The sequence below is a fragment of the Lissotriton vulgaris genome, chromosome 3_1 (genome assembly GCF_964263255.1).
Source record: "Lissotriton vulgaris chromosome 3_1, aLisVul1.2, whole genome shotgun sequence".
Classification (NCBI taxonomy): Eukaryota; Metazoa; Chordata; class Amphibia; order Caudata; family Salamandridae; genus Lissotriton; species Lissotriton vulgaris.
The window spans coordinates 3,800,481-3,826,317 of NC_141689.1; the positions used below are offsets into that span (position 1 = coordinate 3,800,481).

Here is a 25,837-nt window from a genome sequence, read left to right on the forward strand (position 1 = left end):
GAGGACCCTGGTTGGTGGCTCACAGCACCTTTGTCGTGCTCAAGGTGCTGTGGGGCACCAAAACGTGTTGATGCTGCTCTTTTGTGTCTGGATCGAATAAAACGTTACCATCAACTGTACAAGAGTGCCGTGGCATTCTTGACTGAAAGGAAGCCGTTTCTTTGGACTAAAACGTCAGTGTGCGGTGGAGCGCTGAATATGAACGCAGCCGACGAGATGACAGCTTGAGGGCAACACTACGAAACCAGGAGAATACATTCACACACACGGGCCACAACAATGAGAGGAAAAGTTCTGGGCGCCATTTTGTGATGCGGGACACTGATCCCGTGCAGGGGGTTGGGAGAAAAACATTATATAGGACATAAGTGGTCACCCCATATGACTGAAGATAGGGAGTCTGAGGGACCAAGACTTATGGGCTAGAAATTGCCCAAAACATTTTTTTCGGGGCCTGAGTTTATAGGGACTTTTTAGTTAGGAAATAAAATTAAACAAACCATAGAAAATCACAAAAAAAGAAATAGGGTTCAGGGATGTTATAATTTTGTGTATAAAATCTGAACCTAACATAACTTCCCTGTAACGTATCGTTTCCTACCGGTCGGTGTAGTTTTGCAGCTAGAAGACTTTCTGGATTCACTATGCTGTGCATTATTCCGCCATCTAGTGGTTGGGTCCGGCATTGTAGTCTTTTTTTCTTTTTTTCTTCGTGCCCCAGGTGGGCGTTGACATCCCACCATTTGGTGTCTTTCGTGATGTCGGCGCGCTTCCGGCGGAAGCTCCCGCCTTTGGTCGCCAGCTTCGGATTCTTTTTTCTTTTCTTATGTTATTGTTTTTCCTCTTGTTTCTTAAGTCTTGTCCATTTTTTAATCCCCTTCCTCCTTTTTCATCTTTCTGGCGGCGGAGGGTGTGTTCGCTATTGAATCCAGAAAGTCTTCAAGCTGCAAAACTACACAGACAGGTAAGAAACTATACGTTTTGCAGCGTGAATCTTTCTAGATTCACTATGCTGTGCATAGGCTATGTAGCAGGTTTGTCCTTATTGCGGTGGCTGGGTGGAAGATGAGCACTGGTTACTGAAAATGTGCTGTAAGACCTTCTGTCCCACTTGCGTTTCTTTGTTCATTTGGATATCCACACAGTAGTGCTTAGTGAACGTGTGCACGAAAGACCATGTTGCAGCTTGGCAAATGTCTTGAATTGGTGTGTTATTTTATTTATTTATTTTATATGCTTATAAAGCGCCAGAATAGACCCCCGAAGGGGTATCTCCGCGCTGTGGCTGCAAATGAGGTGAGGTATAATAGTGTGTCCAATGGTGGAAAAAGACAGTTAGTTACTGGGGAACAGGTAAGTTTTTAGGTTTTTCCGAAACATCATATGGCTGGTGAGAGACCTTAGTTCCGGCGGCAATGAGTTCCAGAGTGTTGGTCCGGTATAAGCCAGCGCACGGCCACCCTGCCTGGTCTTCTTAACTCTAGGTACCTTCAGTAGTTGTTGGTTACTGGAGCGCAAAGAGCGCCCGGGAGTATAGGGCTGGAAGATGTCAGTCAGATGTTCAGTTAGATGTTAGCTAGAAACGCAATTGTTGCTCCTTTCTTCCTGGTTGAATTAGCATGAGCTGCCCCTTCTAACTGTTGGCCAGCTAGTTTGTGGCATAGTTGTTTGGTTTGTGAGATCCATCGTGCAATGGTATTCTTGGTAACAGGTCGTCCCAAGAAACTGCTTGCGAAGGAAACAAAGAGCTGCTTTGTCTCTCTGCACTCCTTTGTTCTTTCTATATAGAGCATCACCGCCCTCATGGCGTCCAGTGTATGCCGCTCTCTCTCTGTGCTTGTTTTTTGGAAATAAACAAGGTATTTTGATTGTTTGGCTGATGTGGAACTGAGACACCACCTTTGGCATGAAGTGGGGGTTTGTTCTCATTACAATCCTATCATTGTGTATTTGCAGGTAGGGTTCTTGAAGTGTTAGCACCTGCAACTCACTTACTCTCCGTAGTGATGTGATCGCTACTAAGAAGGCCGTCTTTAGTGTGAGCATGTGCAGAGTAACCTTGTGCATGGGCTCGAATGGTGCCTTCATCAATTGTGTCAGTAATTCATTGAGGTTCCATGCTGGTGCTGGCATTCTGTTTGGAGGTTCGATACTCTTTGCTCCTTCTAGAAATCTTTTTACTACTTGGGTGGTGAAGAAACCTTTCCCTGTTTCTCCTCTTGTGTAAGCCACTATCGCCGCTAAGTGCACCCTTAGTGATATGTAGCTTAGTTTACTTTGTAGTAGATGTGGTAAGTATTTTAGTACTGTTGATTCCCTTGTGATTTTTCTTTGCAGTTTCTCCCTAATGCACCATTTGGAGAATCCTTTTCACTTTGCACGTTCTTGAGGTAGGTCTTCTTGCTCCCTGAGCACTGCCATTGTGTTTGACGGTAGTTTGAGGTGTGTAAACTCTAGGTCTTCAGGAGCCATGCCACTAGGTTGAGGCTCTCTGGCTCTGGGTGTTGCATCCTTCCGTTCTGTATTGTTAACAGGTCCCTTCTTTTTGGGAATCTGTGAGCTGGTGTCTGCTCCATCTCCACTATTTGTGAGAACCAGGACCTGCCTGGCCCACTGAGGTGCTATTAGTATCAGCGACATGCTGCTGATCCTGGATTTGCTGAGTACACTATTTATCAGTGGGATCGGGGGAAAAGTTTATGCAAATGTCTTTGACCAACTTATCCATGGCGCATTCCCTTGTGACCGATGGTCTGGTTGTCTGGATCCGAAGGGTTGGTTTCTTGCAAATAGGTCTACTTGCAGTAAACCCCACTTCCGGAATACCTTCTGTAATACCTGTTGGTTGATCTCCCATTCGTGTGATGATGATGTCTGCCTGCTGAATCGGTCAGCCTCCACTTTGTCCTTCCCTGGGACATGTATTGCTAGTAGGTCTATACTTAGTGGGATGGCCCATGACCATATCTCCTGTGCTAGGCTTTGTAGTGTAGTTCCTATATTCCCAATAGGCTCTGCGCATTGGAATAATATATCCTACAGATTAGACATAGGACTGAGGTCAGTAGGTCTCTATCGAATATACTAAACTTAATTTTGAGTGCCAGCTAGCTCAGAGGTCACTAGAAACTTTCTCGAATTCACAAGAAGGGATTAGTTTCTGACAACCGTATAAACATGACAACTTTGTTTCCCAAGAATAAGAAATGTATCTCTAGAGTCGCGGAAACAATAGATAGTAATTTCACTTAGTCAATAGTACATGCTTTGTTTCACCAGAGGTGCAGAGAAATAGAAAGACGGCAATTTTCAATAAAAGGATTTATTGAACAGTCTTCTTCATCACACAGAAGAAATGAACTGCAACAATCGTAATAGAGGCTGCAAAGTATAATGCGTACAGCGAGAACAATATTATAAAATAATACTGTAAGAGCATTGTATGGTTTCTAAGCCATATAAAAATACATACATAAATAAAGGCTAAAAGTACTCAACTGGTGCTTCTAAAATACGCCTACCCCAATGTACCAAACCTAGGTCTTGTACAAGGGAAAAAGTAAGTGTGGTGTAGTATAGGTTTAGTATTCTTTGCCAAGAATCTATCCAAGATTTCTCTTCGGGTCTAATCAGCTCCGTACCTTGGTTTTAGAATGAAGGAGGTCTGGTATCTCTGTCTCAGGACTCGATTTCCAAAAACCCCGCAAGGGGAGCTTGGAAACACTGGAGCTTGATTCTCAGCGAGAGACAGGACAGAGTCTCGATCAGTGCGTCAGCTGGAGGGTCGGCTTCTTTCGGCACTTGCTGTAGAGAGCTGCGTTGGGCAAGTAGATAGTCGAACTGCTCCGAACTACCGTGTCTTGCTAGAGCAAGTGAAGGCATATTTATTCCTTGAAGGTGCCTAGTTTGACGTAAAGTTGGGCATAATAAAGTCAGAAAAGAACCACAAGGGAATGGCAGTTCTTTGAAAACTCCATGAGTTCTTGGACAAATCAATATTCAAGCAAGGGGATGTCCCAGACTGTTTAAGCCGATTTTCCAAGAAATGATTGTGGCTTTTTGGAACGGGTGGAAGTAGCCATGCCTGTATTTGGACTGCATGGGCTATGTCTAAATATGGGTATGATTTCTATGCCTATATTAGGGCAATGTGAATTGTACCTATATAAGGGCATGAATCGGAATTGCACTCAGATCCCAAATCGCCATACAAAAGCTTGACATTGCTACTGACTGTGTTCCAAACTGCTTGTTGATGTAGAACATGGTCGTGGTATTGTCTGTTTGGATCAACACCCTTTTCCTGTACAGCTGCTTTTGAAAAGCTTTCAGAGCTAGAAAAACTGTCTTCAGTTCCAGGTAGTTGATGTGCTTGACCGCATCCTGTTGCGGCCATAGCCCCTCACCTTCAGTCTGCTCATGTGCTCTCCCCACCCCAGCTGGGAGGGGTCCGTCGTGATGGTCACTGTTGGAGTTGGTTGTGTGAATGGTTTCCCCTGTGATAATTTTTGTTCGTTCCAACACGCCATTTCCTGATGCACTGCGGGTGCGACACCACTAGATCTTCCCAACTCCCGGTTGCCCGTGACCACTGCTGCTGTATCTATTCCTGGAATGGCCTCATGTGTAGTCAAATATTTTGGCCTAGGTGAATGCAAGACGCCATCATTCCCATCAGCTTGCTCTCCGGCCTCACTGTCAGAACTTGCCCCTCGCAATAATGACGTGTTTCCTTCAGTATCGCCAAAGTTCTCTTCCTGCTGGGGAACACTTTGGCCTCTATTGTGTTGATCTCTGCCGCTAAGAATATCTTGACTGCTCTGGCACTGTTGACGATTTCTCCCAATGAATCGAGAAGCCCAGTTCTGTTAGTGTTAGTATGACCTGCTGGACGTGTAGCTTTAATGATCGCACAAACTTGCCTTTACGAGCCAGTCGTCGAGATGAGAGTATACATGTATCCCCTGGCTTCGTATGTGCGCTGCGACAGTTGATAGGCATTTTGTAAACAACCTTGGTGCGGATTTTAGTCCGAATGCCAGTACTGTGAACTGGTAGTGGCTTTGGTTGATCACAAACCTTAGCAAGCGCTTGTGTTTGATGGGAATGTGTAAGTATGCGGCTTAAGTCTATAGTAGCCATGAAGTCTCCTTGCTGTATTTGTGGTATTACCTCTTGTATGGAAGTCATCTTGAATTTTTGAGTCCTTATGAATCTGCTGAGGAACCTCAGATCTAGGATAGGTCTTAGTGTTTCGTCCACCTTTGGCACCAGGAAGTAAGTTGAGTAAACTCCCTTGTTCTTTTGGTTTTGTGGTACCTCTTCTATTGTCTCCTTGCTGAGCAATCCCTGTGCCTCTAGCTGCAAGAGCGAGAGCTCCTTTGCTGAGTGTGCCTTTCTCCTTGGGTTTCTGTCTGGAGGTTGTCTTTCTAACTCTATACAGTATCCATTTTGTATGATGTTTAGTATCCATTTGTCCGATGTGAACTTCCTCCATTCCTGGATGAAGTCTCTTATTCTCCCCCCTATTGGTGTTGAGTGTTCGAGGTACTGTTTGCTGTTGAACGTTTGGGTGCATCTTTTCTTTTTCTTTTTCCGCCCACCCTGAGGTGTTGCTAGGGTGAGGGCCTGATGCCTGGCGGAGTCACTTGTTTGAGGGCTGTTGTCCTCCCCTCTGTGTCTGTCCTTGTCCGTTTCCGCGCCCTCGAAAGGACTGTCTCCTGGGTTGATACTGCAAGTTCTGCTGCTGCTGACCCTGCCGTGGCTGGCCTTGGTTGTTCCCTTGGTAGCCTTGCTGAAACGTTTGGTGCGATGTGGTCAGAACGTTTCCTCGACTTCTACTACCAGGTCTCCTTGTGGGTGTGCCTCTTCTCATCCCCCTGAACTGCAGCGCTCCAATGGCCCTTGCGGTTTCGTTGTCTTTATTGCGCTGTGCCAACTTGTCGTTCACTGGTGTGCCGAACAGTTGCTCTCCATTGAAGGGTGTATTTAAGATGTTGCTTTTTTACCTCCGGCTTGAATCCTGAAATTCTCAGCCATGCGTGTCTTCTCTCAGTCACCCCTATTATCAGTAGCCTGCTAGATGTTTCTGCAGCATCCAGTGCCTATTTTAGGCATGCGTTCGCCAAGTTCTTTCCTTCCTCTACCAGGTGAGCAGCTCTTTGTTGGTACTGATCTGGTAGGTGCTTTAGGAGTTGCCCCACCTCAACCCAGTGTTGGTATGTGTGCCTGTTGAGCAGGGTGTTGGAATTCGCAATGCGCCAGTGTATTGCCGCATTTCTCTCCACCTTTCTCCCTGTGAGATCCATCCTCCTACTCTCCTTGTCCGGAGGTGGTCCGGTATTTGTGGGGACATTGGCCCTTTTCCTAGCCGTTGCTGCATTTATGGAGTCGGCTAGCATGGACCCCATGATGTATGAAGGATCCTGTGAAGGTTTGTATTTTTTCTTTGTTCTAGATATCACAGCCTTGCATACTGCGGGCTCCTTAAAGGCCTCTCTTCCCTGGTCCAGCACACTGGCGAGCATGGCCAGGAATTTGCTTCTGGTCTGTTGAGTCAGTAGAGTTTCCAGGAGGAAACATGCCTTGGGCTTTTCCTCCTCCATTTTCACTCCATAGTCTGTGCAGCCTTCTGCATGATCATGTTGTAGATCCCTAGGTCGTCTGGCGGCGAAGGGCTCGAAGGGTAAGTGGCTACGCCTTCTTCCGGAGATTCGGCGTCAAGGTCTTGCCATTCCACGTCTTGTGCCTCTGAGGACGTCGAGTCCCGATAGGATTTTTGATAGTCACCCTCTCCCTCGAAAAAGTAGTCCTCTTCTAGCAGTTCCTTGACTGGTTTTGGTGTTTACGGCGGTTCAGCGTCTTCGCCGTTGTCGTCCCTTTCGACCTCGACCGCGGGTTTCGGCGGGATGGTGTATTGACTCATCTTCTCGTCAAAGTCCTTCTTCTGCTGTAGGATGCTCGCCATTTCGGCCTCGAGCCGCCTCTTCATCCTCTCCATCTCTGCGGCATGTTCGGCGTCGAGGCTTCGGTCCCTCTTTCCTCGGCGCCGGGGTGTCCTTCTCGAGGGCAACCTTCAAAGTTTTTTTGAGGCTTTATGCCAATTGGGAGTCCTTTTCAAAGGATCCGCTCTGTTGACTGTCTCTGGAGGCTGTTGCTTTTGTCGAATGTTTCGATGGCAGAGCTCCTTGAGAGGACTTAGCTTCACCACTACAAGTGTCACTCGGGGCTTTTGCTTCACTTTTTCAAGCGTCACTTGGGTGTTTTGGGGTCGACGACTCCCTTACCTCCTTGGACGTTTTCTCATGGACCTTGACGACCGTGCAGTTCTCAGGCCCTTCTGTGATGTTGTCCTCTTCTCCACTGCAGAGGCCCAGGTCTCGTAGTGATGGAGGTGGCCCCTGCGCCTGCATGTTATGGTTTGCCATTATCTGTCTCTCCCTTACTCTGAGGGTCTTGGGTGTAAACGCCAAGCAGGCGTTGCAGTCTTCGCTTCTGTGGTCGAGCGTCAAGCAGAGGTTGCAGACTGGATACTGGTCCTTCTGTGCGTACTTGTGGTGGCAATTGGTGCCAAACTTGAACAGTGTTTTGTCCATACCCGAGCTCAGGGAGCCCCCTGCGAGTGTATTTTCCGACGAACATCAAGGTTTGTTCATAACTTCTCCCTTGTCACTCCGGATACCTGACCTGTAGTCAGGTGAAGTTGAAAACTTGACTCTTCGTCAAATATCTTCGATTTTGCTTGAATTCCTCTTCCAAAATTCTGGAACTTCTCGGCAACGATCCAGACCCAACGGCGGCAAAAAGAATGTGAAGATGACGACCAAAGGTGGGAGCGCGCCGACGTCGCAAAAGACACCAAATGGTGGGATGTCGTCGCCCACCTGGGCCACGGGAAAAAAAAAAGCACAATTCTGGACCCAACCACTAGATGGTGGAATAATACACAGCATAGCGAATCCAGAAAGATTCACGCTTCAAACCCTTTGTTTTCTTTTGTGAATATATGTAGCTCTGCAGCCACAAGCTAAAAATGGCCAATTACACAGAGTTTTCATTTTAAACAACTGTCACAATTCAAGAAATATTGTCATTAATACACAATGACTATAAAAAAGTTTCACAAACCTTTAGTTAAAAGGAAATGTGAGTCATTATTAAGAAATAGACTGCCATACAAAGAATTACAGAGAAAATTGGCACAGTGTCTATAAGAACCTTGCAGTAACCCTTGTATCCCATCATGCCTCACAGGTAACAGTTAGGTGAAATCACTTTTATGGAAATTAGGAATCCTGGGTATAGAATTTGTTGAGGGTGGTAGTTGGTATGAGGGATTACAGGTAAGTAACGTATCCTTCTCTTCCAGGGGATCCTCATCAATACAGCAAACACAAGGAGATGATGGGCGTAGAGCTGAATCTTTTCAGACACTAGCCCCCAGTCACAGTTCTGGGTTGAATCCATCATCTTTGGTTAGCTCACTTCGTCACCCCAGTTCAGACCCAGCTACATAAAAATCAGTCTTGACCCTGTGCCTCATGGGAACAGTCCAGCCCGAACTGCCAAGCTAGGTCTTCCCTGAACCGAAAACAAGCTAGCCTCAGCTAGGCTAGCTTGAATCCAGTGGCAAAGTGAGCAAGGGACCCACGTCTGGGCATACCAAGCCAACTTAGGGCAAACAAAGCAATCACAAGGAGATGATGGACGGAGCATTGAAACTTTTCAGACACCCACCCCCCGTCACAGATCTGGGTTGAATCCATCATCGTTCTTTAGCTCACTTGTTTCTGGTCCAGGGAAGACCTGGCTTGGCAGTTTGGTCAAGACAGATTAGCATATGGCTGGGTCTGAACTGGGGTGGCGAAGTGAGCTAGAGAACGAGGTCTCCCTCGAATCTGGGGAACTGGGTTCAGGCCAAATCACTTAATCTCTGAAAAATGAATGTGCCTTTATGTATGGTGCTCATACTGCGATCTGATACCGGATACCTGCAGGTTAAGTTTGCGCTATATAAAACTCAGAGAAAAAGAACCGCCCAGTAAAGGTCTGAGCAGATTTCCAGGTAGTAGCTTTACAAATTTCAGAAACAGTTACACTCTTTAATAGAGCTGCAGCCGCAGCTTTTCCGATTGTAGAATCTGCCCTCGGTCATAAGGATTTTGTTTAGCTGGCTGGTGAGAAAGGAGTTTACAAGAAACTATCCAACTGGAAATAGGTTGTTTAGAGGTTGCAAAACCTCTTTCATCAGACCATACTTAACACAAAGGTGATCTGATTTCCTTATAACTTTGGTTTTATTCAGGTAGAACTTTAGCACTCTTATAATATCAAGAATGTGTAATGACCTTTCAGTCGGAGTTGCAGAGTTAGGGATGAAAGTAGTTCTTAGCACCACTGAAAGAATGTGTACGACTCCTCAGAACACAGAGCTTGAGTTTCACTTACCCTACGAGCCGAAGTGATAGCAACAAGAAAGCTGCTTTCCATGTGAGATGATGCAAAGAAGGCTTAAGTATCGGTTCAAGTGGGGTACCCATCAGTTTGGCAAGGACAATACGAAGTTCCACAGAGGAGAGGGTGACCTAATTTGAAGGAACACCTTTTGATGCCTTCCAAAGAGTCTTTGAATTTTTAAGAAAGACTTCTATAAAGGAGATTCCCTACAGGCCGTACAGACCGTAATGGCCACAAGATGTACGTACCATAGTGGAAGAAAACTGCTGTCCAAATTTTGGTAAATGGCGAAGATATGGAATGATCACATCCTCTTGATACAAAATCAGTTTATGAAATGAAACCTTTTCTATTTGAAAGCATATGCTCTTCTAGTGGAAGGTTTTTGAGCCTCTTAAAATGCCCAGCATGCTTTAGAAAGGCCTAAATGTCCATATTGGAGGAATCCAGGAGCCATGCAGTCAAGTTCAGTGAGGGAAGAGAAGGTTGGGGTGTAATACATGTCCTCCGAACTTGTCCAGGTGATCCTGTCTGCACGGCAATTTCTTGTGCGGTCTCTCTGACCGGTGTAGAAGATCTGTGAACTACCACAGACAAGGCCATTCTGGGGCTATTAATATCATTCTGGTTATGGATTTGTACAGCTGGACTATTGTTGGTTTTAGAGGAATTGGGGAAAATGCAAACAAATTCCCCTGATTCATTTATCAAAAAGGGCATTTCCTTTTGACCTTGTTTGGATGGACCTGGATGCGGAAGCTTGCCATTTTTTGTTGTTTGCTTCTGCGAGCAAGTCTATATGAGGGTAATCCCATTTCTAAAAATAATTCCTGTAAGACCTCCTCGTTTAGGATCCAGTTGTGATTTTTGTGGAAATTTTGAGTCTACGTTGGGTATTTGACCTGTGGGAGATCACTGGCTGTTTTGGTTAAATTCCTGGCTATTAACCATTTCCAAATGGATTGGGCTTTGAGAAACAAGGGACGGGAGTGACCCTCTCTGTTTATTCAGGTAAAATATAGATGTTGTGTTGTCGTTTTGAACAAGGAGAGTTTGTTGTTAAAGATGGCAAAAAGGACTTTATAGTTAGATGAACTGCTCTCAATCCCCTCATACCGATATGATACATCTTTTCCTTGTTCAACCAAATTCCCTGGGTCTGAAGGGAGCTCATATGAGCACCCCATCCCTTTGAGAGAAGCATCTTTGATTAGTGTCTGAGTTGGTAAATCCTGATGAAATGGTTCCCCTACAAGCAGGTTCTTCTGGAAAGGATTAACATGCAGATTGCGACAGGGTAAGCTTGCCTTTCCGCGGGGTTCGACGGATTATGTTACTTACCCAGTAAGCATCTGGTCTTAGCATGTAGAGCTGTAGATTCACATGCGTTGCATACTCCTTTCATCTAGTGTTGGGTCTGGATGTTTATAAGTTGTTTTTCTTTGAAGACATCTTTGGAGTTACGAGGTGAAGTGACTCCTCCTTTCGGCGATAGTGCACATTGGCATCGACTCCATTGTTAGATTGTTTTCCCACAAGAGGGTGAGTGTAGTAAAGAGATGTCCATGTGTATGTAATGTAAATAAAGAGAACTGCAACAACTACAACTGTTGGGGGAGTTTGGACGGCGCATGTGAATCTTCAGCTCTACATGCCAAGAACAGATGCTTACTGGGCAAGTAACATAATCCGTTCGAGGCATGTGTGCTGTAGATACACATGCTTTGCACAGAATATATAGCAGCGTTCTCCCAAAGCGGTGGCTAACCAGTAGATGTTGAATATGTCTGTAAAAATGTCTTTAGCACTATTTGTCCTACATTGGCTTGTTGCCGTGCTAACACATCCACACAATAGTGTTTTGTAAACGTGTGTGGTGTGGACCATGTTGTTGCTTTAAAGGTGTCAGCAAAAGGAATGGTACTTAAAAAGGCCATAGATGCCCTTATTTTGCGAGTGGAATGTGCTCTGGAGGTACAAAGTTATTTAGCTGTAGCATAGCAGGTTTGAATGCATTTAACAATCCATCTGGAATTGCCTAATTTAGAGATAGGATTGCCTTTGTGGGTGGAGCAAATGCAACAAAAAGTTGCTATGTCCTTTGTCCTATCAATATAATACAATAACGCTCTTCTGACATCAAGTGTGTTAAGAACTTTTTCTGCTATCGAATCCGGTTGAGGGAAGAACACAGGTAACTCAACTGATTGGTTGATGTGAAAAGCAGAAACAATGTTATGAAGAAATTTAGGAATGCTGTGAAGAACTACCCTGTCTTTATGAAGATGAAAGAAGGGTTCTTCTAAAGTTAATGCCTGTAGCTCACCAACTCTCCTTAGTGAAGTTGATTGCAATGAGGAAGGCAACCTTCCATGAAAGGAACTGCAAAGGACAATTGTGTAAAGGCTCAAAGGGTGGACCCATGAGTCTTGTAACTATAATGTTAAGATCCAACACCGGTGCCGGAGGTATTCTGGGTCGAATGACTCTTTTTAAACCTTCCATGAAGGCTTTAATCACAGGAATTTTTAATCAGGTTAAATGATGTCGGTTTAGCAAATATGCAGCGACTGCTGCAAGGTGCAATCTAGACTAGATTGTTGTAGATGTGTAAGAAAGTGGCTCTGTACATACTGGACCAAAGTAGGTACAGTATGTATAGAGTCCACAGTCCCCAGAGGTTTGGCAGAGACTAAAGTTAGATATAATCTTACTCTCTAAAGTGGTAGCTTGGTCGAGCAATAAGGCAGTATCAGGAAAGTGTAAAGCATTTGTTGTTCACACACAGTCAGCAAATGGTCTCACACACTCAAGAGCTAAACTCTAGGCCTATGGTGTGTATCAAAAGATATAGTTTTATATTAGAACCAATATAGGTATCAAAATATACTTTCTCAGAATGAATTACTTTAGTTAAATACTTTTCAAATAGGCAATAGACTTTTTAAGTACAGTAGTTACAGTTGTTGCAAGAGGCAACACAATTTCAAACACAATGCAACATTGAGCTCAATGGGAATTTCGAGTTAATGCAATTAATTACTTTATGGATTACTTTTCTAACCACAGGACTGGATCCTAGATTCAGCCCTGGGACATCTCCTGTAAACAGTTGAGTAAAAGTGTTTGTTACATTAGAGATTTTTAAGGAATATTACTGTATTTTAAAAGTTGACACTTAGAAACTTTTTCCGATAGAATCACCAATGTTATCCTAAGGGAGGAAATTCACTTAGCAGGTACGTAGTGTTATCGTTACTTTGTCTTACTCAGTGTTGGATCCTGGATCCAGCACTGGTGCATCTCCTGTAAACAATTGAAAGAATTCGTTTAGTTCATACAAGCGATTTTTAACTAATATTTTCAGTTTCAAAAATTCAAAATTCAACACTTTTAAGAAACTTTAACAGCAAAAAGCAGGCAATGTTATCCTACGGAAGGAAATTCAAGTTACTGGTGAGTATGGTCAAAACTACTTTTCAGGGTCCGTGCTGGGCACCAAGATCCAGCACTGGGCTCTCTCCTGATCACAGGTGAGTAAATCAGAATTCATTGTTCGGCTGATTTTAGATGAATATTTTAAAGTTTCAAAACTCCACACTTGGAAGAATTTCCAAGTGAAACCAGTCAATGTTAGCCTATGGAAGAAAAGTGAGTTATCAGCTTTTGGGTAAATACTCGACTGGCAGAGTTAAGGTTAACCAATGGGCGGCATAGGGCCTGCGGTTGGTGGCTGCTGGCAAGTATGCCACTTGGCTGTGGGAGCTGGGCTCCTGATCACTTGCTCTGGGCAAAGGGGGAAGTAGATTAGGACAGAGGTTGCACTCCCAGGGGCACTCGGGAAGCTGGGTGCAGGAAGCGTTTGAGTCATCGGGTGCTCAATGTTATCCAAGGTGAACAAAGGCTACAGGACAGAGATTCTTCAGGTGCGACCACCACTTCGAGAGGTAAGTTGGGATCTTGGAGGATAGGTAGGCACCGTGGAGTTGGGCACAGGGGGCCGTGGGGCACCAGGTGCAGGGGTTCCTTTTGACGTCAGCAAATCTTACCCTCCGCTGGTCGCGTTTGGAGGGGTCCCTGGTTGTGAGGCTGCAGGCGTTGTCCGGGTCGTCGAGGAGGGTCCTTGGGCACTGGAGTTCAGGTCACAATCGGGTCTTGGATCACTCAGGCACGGGCCAGGCTAGGCGGGTTCAGAGTGTGCAGGATTCACGGTACCTGGCTGGTACCAGGGGTGTTGCTGGTTGAGCAGAACCACTGCTCATGGGAGTCCCAGTCTTTAAGAGGTTCAAAGCAGGCAGGTGCTCCGGGGTTTTCGAGGTTGCTGTCCGCAGGAGATGCTGGGATTTAGCAGGAGCAGATTCAAGGCTCAACAGGCCGGGTGGGCTGGGGTCAAGTCAGTTGGTGTCGTCCTCTTGTTAGCAGTTGCACGGCAGGTCTTCTTCTTCTTGGTCTTCTTTCTTGTTTTCAAATCGGGATCTGAGGAAGGAAGGTTCAGGGTACCCCTAAAAACTAAATTTAGGGGTGTTACAGGTACAGCAAGGGCAGGGACCAATGGGTCCCTGTCCTGGAGTCTACACCCCCTATCTTGCTCCTCTCCTGTGGGAGGGGGGCAGGAGCCTATCTCTGATTGGGCAGGGCTCCCCAGCCTTAAGATGAAAACAAGTTACTTACCTGTATCTTTGGCTCCCCAGTATTGGTAACTTTCATAGATTCCCATGCTTTGTATCATTCCCCGTCGTCGGAATGGGAGTTTCGGTAATAAAAAATACCATAGTAGTAGGTACAAACGAGAAAGGAAAGGCCTAAGCCTCATTCCCTTTTGTAGAATATCCGCCTCTTTTTGTAAAAGAGACCAAACTCTAGGCATCAGCCAATCAGAAGAGCCTCACCCCTAGAACCTTCCTGAAGGAACCTCAGAGCCTCAGATTTTCGTAGCCGTTGTGTGCTAGACACCCTACTTGCTAAGAAGTACAGTATAACATTAGAAATAAAAGTACAAAATGTGTTACCCATGGAAGGTGGGATAGAAAGGAAAGCTCACCAATCACTTGAAGAGGTTTCTCAGGACAGCCTGGCCCACTGCCGCGTCATCTTGCTGCAATGACTCTAAGCAGTAATGCTTAGTGAACGTGTGCACGCTGCTCCAGGTAGCAGCCCTGCAAATGTCTTTGATATGTACCCCCGCAAAGAGGGCCGTAGAAGATGCCACTGATCTCGTTGAGTGAGCACGGATCCTGCCCACCAGAGGTTTTCCTGCTACCTTGTGGCAATGCAGAATAGCACTCGAAATCCATCTTGAGATCCCCTGTTTGGACAGAGGGAGACCTTTGTTTGGACCGCCGAATGCAATGAACAATTGCGAAGACTTCCTAAAGTCTTTGGTTCTGTCTATGTAGAATTTTAGACATCGTTGTAAATCCAGAGTGTGCAATGTCTTTTCCGCTGGAGTGACTGGGTTCGGAAAAAATGTCTTTAGAATCACTGGCTCATTTAAGTGAAAGTCTGTAGGAACTTTAGGAATGAACCTTGGGTTCGCCCGCAAGATGACCGTGTTCCTTTTGAACTGCAAAAACGGTTCTTGGATAGTAAGGGCCTGCAACTCCCCCACTCGCCTTGCCGAGGTGAGGGCCAAGAGCAAAGCCAACTTCCATGACAAGTATTTCAGGTCTGAGCGGTGAATCGGCTCAAAAGGTCCCTTCATCAGTTGAGCCAGGACCAAGTTTAAGTGCCACGTCGGAGGAGGAGATCTCACTGGCAGATAGACCCTGAACAGGCCCTTGAGGAATTGCTTGACAATTCGTGAAGACCATAACGAAGGACCAGAGTCAGATCTTCTGACTCTTGAAATTGCCGCCAAATGGACTTTGATTGTAGAATGGGACAGATTAGACTTAGCTAGCGAGAGTAGGTAAGGCAGGAGTTGATGAGGTTTTGAAGTGAAAGGGTCAACCTTTTCCTTTTTACACCAAATACAGAATCTCTTCCATTTCAGTCTGTATGTCTTGTTTGTTGAAGGGGCCCTTGCCTGGGAAAAGAGGTCTTTGATCTCCTTGGAAAGAGGGACATTCATGAATTCTCGCTGGTCAGGAGCCATGCAGTCAGGTGTAACGACCTTGGGTCTGGATGCCAAACCTGTCCTCCAGACATTGTCAGGAGATCCGGAACTTCCTCCAGCCATATTGGAGTGACTAGCGACAGCAGATGCAGCTCAGTGTACCAAAATTGTCTCGGCCATGCCGGGGCTTGCATGGTTCCGTCTTCATTTTCCTGATGAGGCATGGAATCAGAGGAATCGGTGAAAACGCGTAAAGAAACCTCCCCTTCCAGTTTATTGATAGGGCATTGCCCAATGAGCCCTGATGGTGGAACCTGCTGGCGTAGGCTTGGCACTTCTTGTTGGTTGGCGTCGCAAAAAGGTCCACCTCTGGTGTGCCCCATGTGTGAAAGAGCAGATCCAGAACCTGTTGTTTTAGCTCCCACTCGTGACTGACTGAGTTGAGTCTGCTCAGCCTGTCGGCGCCCTCGTTTAGCACTCCTGGTAAGTGCTCCGCCTTCAGAGAAATTCCGTGAAGAATTGTCCATTCCAGTATCCGTTGAGCTTCTCGCGACAAGAGGAGTGACCTCGTTCCTCCTTCCTTGTTCACATAATGCATAGCCGTGGTGTTGTCCGTCCTGACTAGCACTTGTGAACCCTGGAGTCGCGGAAGAAAGGCTTGAAGAGCTAGCCTGATCGCTCTCAGCTCCAACAGGTTGATGTGTAGCTTTTGGTCGCGAGGAGACCAATGGCCGCTGATCTGCAGATCCTGCATCACTGCTCCCCATCCCTCCAATGACGCATCTGTTGTCAGTATGTGAGGTGATGGAACGCTTGCGAAGGATAGACCTTGGCACAAAGTGTCTTGATGCGACCACCAAATCACTGCCTCTTTCATCTCTCGAGTGACAACCACTTTGTCGTCGAACGATCCGTGTACTTGTTGCCACTGGAGGTCCAGTTGCTCCTGCAGGGGACGCATCCGCAGTCTGCAGTGCGGAATCAGGGGAATACATGATGACATCACCCCTAGCAGCGACTTGTAGCTGCGTACAGAAAGAAACTTTTTTCCTCGAAGGTCTCGTGCCAATCGTTCTAGTTTCTGTATCCTCTCTTGAGTTGGAAATGCCCTTGAGAGCTTTGAATCTAATACTGCTCCTTGGAACCGTGCTCTTCTTGAGGGCATCAGTGTGGATTTCTCCCTGTTCAAAGTGAGACCCAGATTTTGGAACAGATTGGTGCAAGCCTGCACCGCGTCCTGCGCTAATGTTCTGGTTGGGGCCTTCAGTAACCAATCGTCCAGGTAAGGGAAGACCTGGAAGTGCTTCGTAAAAATCCTTGGGGCAGAGCCTTTGCGGAGCATTTGTTGTACTTCGAGCCTTAGGAGACGCAGATGTTTCGATGGAATGGCTGTCGGGGGTCTGGGTGGAGGGACTTCCATAAATTCCAAAGTATGTCCTCGTTTTATGATGTTGAGCACCCAACGGTCCGATGTAATTTGGGACCAGTTCTGAAGGAATTTTGACACCCTGCCTCCAACTGATGATCTCTTGGAGGAGGGAACAGTAGGCAGAGCCAGGAGGCCGCTGTTGGCGTTTGGACGAGTCCCATCCACGGGCAGCCTGCTTGCCTTTGTTGTAAGGCCTTGAGTAACCTGAAGATTGGCCCTGTCTTTGCTGGTATGACTGGCGGTTTGGTTGGTATTGTGAGAAGTTGGCCTGATATATAATGTTCACTATTCTAGTGAGCACTTTGTATCAGTCCAAACAACCCTTATTGATGATTGGTTGCAAGTCAACCTTATAGACCAGCTATCCTAGTAGCATGGATACGAGCAGTCTTCGGGCTAAACTCTAGAGGGCGTGTTAAGCCAGCTGTTATACCATCACATATACCCCTTGAACACCAAGTGAAAGGACACCACACAAGTGTTATGAAAATAAACAGTGTATTTATTTAGATCACAACAGCCCTGTACTCTTAATGAGGACAGGGTACTAAGCACACAACAAAACTCTTACGAAAATACTATAAGTTGCACAATTTACACAAATGCCCGAGGGGCACGGAAAACCATATACTACAAAAGTGGAATGCGAAATTACTAGCAGGTAAGTACTAATCTCATAGGGTTTGGAATCGCTAGGACTGGCCTACTGAACCTTCAGATTACTAGCAGGAGACCTAGGGGACTCGGGTGCAGAGTGTGCACTCTCACGCGGGATGCGGGACAAAGTCTATGGAGGCTAGTAAAAGCAAAGTTAGTGTTCTCGGGCGAACCCGACTAGTTAGGCTGAAAACGAAAAAGGATCTGGACCCTTGGATAGTGAGGCTATGCTGGGGCACCGAAATGCCGAAGTTACCTAGCCCAGGGGCTGCGTATGCATAGGTCTGGAAAGACGTCGGGAATCCTCGTTGCAGTCTATGGAGCCTGAAAGAAGAAGTTGCTGGCAGGCGACTAGTGAAGAAGTTCGAAGTGATCCAAGCCTGGATCGAAGATGGAAGACACCTGTAAGCAGAGGGGACCAAGTTCTGAATCACTAGCCAGTGATTAGATGGGCACCAGGATGGCACCAGATGGAGTCACCTCGACCAGGTGAGTGGGTGACGCTGGGCTCTGCAGTCTCACGGACCAGGAGGCGTTGTCGGCGACCAGGATGGAGGTGCGAGCTGTCCCACGATGGTTGCTGCTGTCGACGTCGCTGGACCCAGGATTGGGGCAACAAGTCTTGGCAAATTCAAGCCCACGCGGTGGACCTAAAATGGCGTCTGGAGTGGACCAGGAGGGTCCGGGGTGCTCCTCTTTTGGAAGGGAGCAAGGGCCAGTCTGGAGCAACCAGACCAGCAGTGGTGAAGTCGTCGTTTGTCGTCAGGAAGGCCACAAGCCAGCGGGCTAGTAGCCAGACAACGCGGTGAGCAGCAAAAAGCAGAAGGGCCCCACGCAGATCTCGTGGATGCTGGGGGGCTGGACTTCGGTGCTGGAGCTGCTCAGGGTCGGGGCTTCTCGGACCCCAAATCACTCACTCGAGGATCCCTCGGCGGTCGTGCTGGATAGAAGTCGTGCAGTTCTGATGATGGCCGGTCCCTCGAGGTCTCGTCGCACCTACGGTTCTCAGCTTAGCTGTAGAGGTAGGTAGAGGTCAGAGGTGCCAGGGAAGCCGGGTCTCGTCGTGCTGGTCGGTCGGATTCCGGAGGAAGGACGTGCAGCAAACCGCAGTGTTCTTAGATGGTGCCTGCGGGTGCAGGGTGACTACTCCTTAGTCACAAGGGAGAAATCTTAGGAAGAAGTCTTGAGTTCCTTTCGTAGAAAGTAGCTTCAGGATTCAAAGATGATCTAATTTGGAAGGGGGCCCGCTCCTATCTTTATACTAGGAAAAGGGGCTGGCACGCGACTAGGTCCTGCCCATGGGTGGGACCAGTAGGGGGGTGGTTACACCCCTCTCCCATGCCGGACTTTCCCCAGGCCAGGGGCTGGTGTGCCCCTGGAACTGGTTCTAGCCAGCAGATGCATAGTGAGCACCGGGGTGCCACTTGCAGTCACCTTCCTCTAAAGCCCTGCCTACCCAGGATACACAAAACCCTGTCTGGGATGGTGCTAGCACCGCCCCTGACAGGAAACCCTTTGTCCAAGCTACCCTCGCTGGAAGGACTCCCAGCTGTAGGGGGTCAGACTTGTGTCTGTGGTGGCAGCATCCATTTTGTGATGCTGAGGCTTGAGTTAACTTTAACCGGGGTTCACAGTTACATACATGTCGTGTCCCTCTAGAAGGGTGAAATGCTAACCCCGTCGCCAGAATTGGCGAGGGGTTAGTATTCCAATTCGTATGACACCTTACTCGACATGTTTTGATAAAGCGATACCAGAGATAGCATATAACCGCGAGGATTATAATGCACTTAAGAGTATATGGTACGCGTTATCATGGAACAGCTATTAGGACTTGGTTCCGCAAGCTGCAAACGGGCTCAGCTCATGCCAGAGCACCATCTCACACGATTCCAAGCACTCTGCCTTCAGGATTGCCAAGGCCTGCCATAGGAGTGACTGATAGGAATCTGTGTGTCCATTTTAGGGTTAGATATAGGTATACTATATCTAAAGCAAAGGGTGATTACACCACCTTGCCCCAGCTGTCGTGCAGCCAGTTGTGTCAGATTTAGATGGCCATCCAGGGGTGGCATAATACATGCTGCAGCCCCTGGTAGGCCCTGGGTACACCTATGCCCTGAGTTACAGGGTCTGATAAGGTGGCCCAGTACCAATTGGATAATGCACCTAAGGTACACGTGTCAATGATGAGAGAACAGCAAGGCTGTGGGTCTGATTAGCAGGCCCACAGCCAGAGAAGTCGTAAACCAGTGAAGCAAAGAGCAAAAATCTGGGGTGATCATAGGATTGCAGACCCTACTCTCCTACATGACCCCCCCCCAAACTTTGGGACAATAAACTAACCTTGACCAGGTGAGTATTCTTGCTCTAAGTGGAAATACCTGGAGAGCTCATCTGCATTGCCATGATCAGTGCCAGGTCTATGCTCCACTGTAAAATCCATCCCCTGTAGGGAAATGGACCACCTAAGCAGTTTGGGGGTTTCACCCTTCATCTGATTTAGCCACAAGAGGGGCTTATGGTCGGTCTGAATCTTGAAATGAGTGCCAAACAAGTATGGCCTCAGTTTCTTCAGGGCCCAAACCACAGCAAAGGCCTCCCTCTCAATAGCTGACCAATTTTTTTCTCTGGGGGTCAGCCTTCTGCTTATAAAAGCAATGGGCTGGTCATGACCATCAAAATTCAGTTGAGATAGAACAGCTCCCACACCCAACTCAGAAGCATCTGTTTGGACAATGAATGGTTTGGAGTAGTCTGGACTCTTTAGGATAGATGCTGTGCACATGGCCTGCTTTAGGTCATCGAATGCTTTTTGACAGCCTGCTGTCCACTGAACTTTCTTTGGCATCATTTTGCTTGTCAGTTCATTAAGTGGAGTCACAATTGATCCATAATTTCTGAAAAATTTCCTATAGTAACCAGTCAGGCCCAGGAAAGCTCGAACCTGAGTTTGGGTGGTTGGAGGAGCCCAGTCCCTGATTGACTGTATTTTGCTCTCCAGTGGCTGAACCTGCCCCCACCTACAAGGTGGCCCAGGTATACAACCTGTGTCTGCCCTATCTGGCACTTTGTGGCCTTGATAGTGAGACCTGCTTTCTGCAGAGCCTCTAACACTTTCCTCAGGTGGACCAGGTGATCCTAAAGGTGGAACTAAAGACAGCTATGTCATCAAGATATGCTGCACAGAAGTCATCCAGCCCAGTGAGAACTTGAATCACCAGCCTTTGGAAGGTGGCAGGTGCATTTTTCAGACCAAAGGGCATTACCACAAATTGATAATGCCCACCAGGGGTTGAAAATGCTGTCTTGGGCTTTGCATCCTCAGCTAACCTGATTTGCCAATACCCAGCTGTCAGGTCAAATGTACTTAAGTAGTTGGCAGAAGCCAATCTATCTATAAGCTCATCTGCCCTTGGTATTGGGTGGGCATCAGTCTTAGTGACTGCATTGAGGCCTCTGTAGTCTACGCAAAACCTCATCTCTTTCTTACCACCCTGGGTGTGAGGCTTTGGCACTAGAACTACTGGACTAGCCCAAGGGCTATCTGAGGGCTCAATGACTCCCATCTCCAACATTTTCTGCACTTCTGTCTTGATGCAGTCTCTAACATGACCAGGCTGCCTGTAGATTTTACTCTTGACTGGCAGGCTGTCACCAGTGTCAACCTCATGGGTACACCAATTGGTTTGACTGGGTGTCAGAGAGAACATATGTCTGAAGGATTGAAGAACCTGTTTGCAATCCTTCTGTTGATGGTCAGAGAGGCTGCCACAAAAGACAACACCATCTACTGATCCATCATCAGGATTCTGAGTGAGCAGGTCTGGGAGAGGGTCACTCTCTTCCTCCTGTCCCTCATCTGTGGCCATGAGCAAGCTCATGTCCTTCCTGTCAACATATGCTTTGAGCCTGTTCACATGGAGCACCCTGTGGGGGCTCCTGGGAGTTCCATGGTCCACCAGGTAGGTGACCTCTCCCTTTTGCTCAAGGATTGTGTGGGGCCCAGACCATTTGTCGTTGAGTGCTGCTGGGACCACTGGCTCCAACACACACACCTTCTGTCCAGGCTGATACACAGTCAGGACAGCCTTTTGGTCATGCCAAGCTTTTTGGAGTTCTTGGCTGGCCTTAAGGTTTTCAGATGCCTTTTCCATATACTCAGCCATCCTGGAGCGGAGACCAAGTACATAGTCCACTATGCTGGTTGCAGGCTTTTTGAGAGGTCTCTCCAATCCTTCCTTCACCAAACACAGGGGTCCTCTCACAGGATGCCCATACAGAAGTTCAAAAGGGCTGAAGCCAACCCCCTTCTGTGGGACCTCTCTGTAAGCAAACAAAAGGCAGGGTATCAGGACATCCCATCTACGCCTGAGCTTTTCAGGTAGTCCATGAATCATCCCTTTTAGGGTCCTGTTGAACCTTTCAACAAGCCCATTGCATTGTGGATGATAGGGTGTGGTGAACTTGTAGTTGACACCACATTCCTTCCACATAGCAGTCAAATATCCTGACATGAAGTTTGCACCTCTGTCAGAGACAACCTGCTTAGGGAAGCCCACTCTGGAGAACACTCCAACTAGGGCTCTTGCCACAACAGGTGCTGTAGTGGTCCTAAAGGGAATAGCTTCAGGATACCTGGTGGCATGGTCCACCACCACCAGTATAAACTTGTGCCCTGATGCTGTCTGGGGTTCCATTGGACCAACAATGTCAATCCCCACTCTTTCAAAGGGCACCCCCACCACAGGCATTGGTATAAGGGGGGCCTTTGTTGTGCCACCTGACTTACCACTGGCTTGGCAAGTGACACAGGAGCGACAAAACTCCCTGGTATCTCCATTCATGTGAGGCCAGTGAAAGTGTGAGACAAGCCTGTCCCAAGTCTTTGTCTGGCCTAAGTGTCCTACTAAGGGAATCTCATGGGCCAAGTGTGAGAAGTTGGCCCGATATGCAACGTTCGCTATTCTAGCGACCGCTATGTATCGTTCCAACGACCCTTATGGTGTTTGGTTGTAAGTCAACCTATAGACCAGCTATCCTAGTAGCGTGGATACGAGCAGTCTAAGGCTAAAGACTCGAGAGGGCGCGTTAAGCCAGCTGTTTACCACACATGTACCCCTTGAACACCCAGTGAAAGGACACCACACAAGTGTTATGAAAATAAACAGGATATTTATTAAGATTCACAACAGCCCTGGACTCTTTATGAGGACAAGGTACTAAGCACAAACCAAATCTCTTAGGCAAATACTTCAAGTGCACAATTAAAACAAGTGTCCGAGGACACGGAAAGTTTAAGGTCTCGGGCGGACCCGATAAGGCAAGTCGGAAGCGAGGGACTCGGGACCCTAGAGTAAAGAGGCTATGCAGGCACCGAAATGCCGAGTTACCTAGCCACGAGGGCTGCGGCTGCACAAGTCTTACAGGCGTCGGGGTCTTCGCTGACGAGCCAGGAGCCGGAAGAAAAAGGAGTTGCTGGCCGGCGACCAGTGATGAATAGTTCGTAGAGATCCAAGCCTGGATCAGAGATTGTTGATACCTGAAAGCAGAGGGGACCAAGTTCGTACTACTAGCCAGTAGTCAGAGGGTACCAGGATGGCACCGGTTGGCCGTCACCTCGACCAGGTGAGTGGGCGACGCTAGGCTCTGCAGTCTCACGGACCAGGAGGCGTTGTCGGCGACCACGGCGGAGGTGCGAGCTGTCCCACGAAGGATGATGCTGTCGGCGTCGCTGGGCCCAGGATGGGGCAACAAGCCTTGGCAGATCTCAGGGCCACGTGGTGGGCCTAAGATGGCGTCTTGAGTGGACCAGGAGGGTCCGGGGTGCTTCTCGCAAAGATGGAAGCAAGGGCCAGTCTGGAGCAACCAGACCAGCAGTGTTGATTGTCGGATGTCGTCACAGAAGGGCACAAGCCAGCGGCTAGTGACCAGACAACGTGCTGAGCAGCGAGCAGAAGGGCCCCACGCAGATCGTGGAGATGCTGGGAGACTGCACTTCGGTACTGGAGCGGCTCAGGGTCGGGGCTTCTCGGACCCCAGAGCACTCACCAGGGAATCGCTTCGATGGTCGTGCTGGTTAAGAGCGTGCAGGTTCTGATGATGGCCGGTCCCTCGAGGTCTCGTCGCACCCACAGATCACAGCTGAGCTGATGACGTGGGTAGAGGTCAGAGGTGCCAGGGAAGCCGGTTCTCGTCGAGCTGGGCCGTCGGATTCCTTGAGGAAGGACTTACAGCAAACCGCAGAGTTCTTAGATGGTGCCCGCTGATGCAGGGTGACTACTCCTTAGTCACAAGGGAGAAATCTTGAGAAGAGTCTTGAGTGTCCTTTCGTAGAAAGTAGTTCTTGATTCAAAGATGATCTAATTTGGAAGGGTCCCCGCTCCGGCCTTTATTCTAAAGAAAGGGGTGGGTACATGACTAGGTCCTGCCCTAAGGGTGGGACCAGGAAGGGGGGTAGTTACACCCCTCTCCCCTGCCGGCCTTTCCCCAGGCCAGGGCTGGCGCCCCTGGAACTGGTTCTGACCGGCAGATGCGTAGTGAGCACCGGGGTGCCACTCCGCAGTCACCTTCTCGCAAAAGCCCTACCTACCCAGAATACACAAACCCTGTCTGGGACGGGGGGGCGCTAGAGGGCGCACTGCGGAATGGCCGCACTGTCGTGAGGCTCCCGCTGCCCGGAGCTATTATCCGTCTAGGTATCCTGATTACCATCGCTGCGCCCTGAACTGACCCCACGGTTCGGTTGGGATATCGACTGTCCACCCACGGTCCAACTCCTGAGCCATTCGAAGGTTGCTGGCCGAAGTTACGAGGGTCCCAAGTTTCTCCGACTCGCGCTCTGGAAGTCTGATGCCCTCTTGCCCGGCGTCACTGTTCATGCCAGTCCGGGGCTCTGCACGTGGGGTGTAGGCCTAGCTCCGCCCTTCTCCGCCAGGCCCGATCGCTGGTCGGGCGAGACGCTTGGCTCTTCCTTGTTGTCGGACTTATCTCTCGGCTCACCCATCTGCCTGTCCAGATACCATCGCCCACGGAGGCGCAACGGATTTTCTACTTTGATTCTGAGGGTTTGCCCTCTTGGGCTGGGAACGAAGACGGCCATTGCTCGTCGTTGGGAGTGGCGGGGCGTGCTGGCCTGCTCGTGCCCCCACGATTCGAGCTGCTTTCTGCTTGGCCGGGTCCCTTGTCCGACCTGTATCCTGACTCCCATTTGCCTCGTTCCCCTACTGTGCCACCGTTATGGGGAAGCCGGACACTAAACAGTCCAAATTGTCCTTTGACTCTGGAGGGGCCAGGCGTGGGGCGCGTTTGCTCCAGGAAGCTGGGCCTTCGCGGTCCCCCCCCCCCCGAATGTCGCTGAGAGTGTCCCGCACCCACCTCCACCGGACTTCGCCCAAATGATGCAGGAGATGAGGCAGGGGTTCGCCACTATAGTGGACAAAGTGGACAAGATATCGTCGCGCATGGATGCGGTCGTTCAGAAATTGGACGTGCATGAAGAGCGCTTGACGGCGGCAGAACAGCGCATTTCGGACCACGATGACACGGCGGCCACCCATACCACCCAACTGGCGAGAATGGACAATATCTTGCGTGTCATTGCCGCCAAGAACGAAGAGTTGGAAGCGAGGAGTAGGCGCAACAACGTGCGCATTGTAGGTGTACCGGAGTCCACGAATGTGGGCAAAATGGAGACTTATGTGGAGAGGCTACTGGTGGGCGCCATTGGGACAGAAGTTTTCTCGTCCCAGTTCATCGTCGAGAGAGCGCATCGGACATTGGGACCTCGTCCGGCCTCTGGGGCTGCACCGCGTCCCATCATTGCGCGCCTCTTGAATTATCGTGATCGAGACGCTGCTCTTCAGGCTGCCCGCACTAACAGGGCTCTCTCCTTCGAAGGGGTGTCTTTCACCATGTACCCCGACTTCACACCGATGGTGCAGGACCAACGTCGGAAGTTCTTGGGGGTGAAAAGGAAGCTTCGGGACCTTCATGTGGACTACGCCTTGCTTTATCCGGCTAAACTTAGAGTGACGCATCAGGCTAAACAACACTTTTTCACCAACCCACAGCATGCTGAGGATTTTGCGAAGCGCCTCCAGCGCGAACGCGCTGCTGCGGATCGTGGTGACGATCGAGATCCGGAGGGTGAACATTCGGCGGCTGAGGAGGAGGTCGCCTGATTCTGGTGACTTTGGACTTTGTCTATTTTCTTCCCGGTTTTTGGAGTATTGTGGACG

At 48.4% G+C, this 25,837-nt stretch overlaps 1 protein-coding gene across 20 annotated transcripts in view; it reads right to left on the reverse strand.

The window, feature by feature from the left end:
- The window catches only part of LOC147725800 (uncharacterized), a 652,895-nt gene that overhangs the window by 14,402 nt on the left and 612,656 nt on the right, over positions 1-25,837 (reverse strand). The gene's annotated exons all lie outside the window — the stretch shown is intronic.